General features: G+C 42.4%; 1 protein-coding gene across 1 annotated transcript in view; it reads left to right on the forward strand.

Moving 5' to 3' along the window:
- The window catches only part of LOC116702192 (uncharacterized serine-rich protein C215.13), a 5,193-nt gene that overhangs the window by 4,094 nt on the left and 785 nt on the right, over nt 1-314 (forward strand). The gene's annotated exons all lie outside the window — the stretch shown is intronic.

Here is a 314-nt window from a genome sequence, read left to right on the forward strand (position 1 = left end):
TTACAGAATTTGTCTCCTTGTACTTGCAACGTACAGGAATGGCTATACTGCCATTTCCAAGCATTTGGAAATGGCAGTATAGCCTTCCCCCTTATTGTCAGCCTCCACTCTCTTCTTTCTGAGCTCAAGACTGATTTCCTTTGTCTTTGCCATGGTGAGTATATGTAGTCGTAGTAGTGTTTTCAGTAGCCTCTCAATACTCTGTTCAAGTGCCCTGTTCATTGGAGTCCTTTTACGCTGATTGAATGCTCAGGTTTTGTTAGGAAGCCAATTGACTGCACAGGTGTTGTTTGAAAGCTGATTGGTTAATTAGG

Source organism: Etheostoma spectabile, chromosome 14 (assembly GCF_008692095.1).
Source record: "Etheostoma spectabile isolate EspeVRDwgs_2016 chromosome 14, UIUC_Espe_1.0, whole genome shotgun sequence".
Classification (NCBI taxonomy): domain Eukaryota; kingdom Metazoa; phylum Chordata; class Actinopteri; order Perciformes; family Percidae; genus Etheostoma; species Etheostoma spectabile.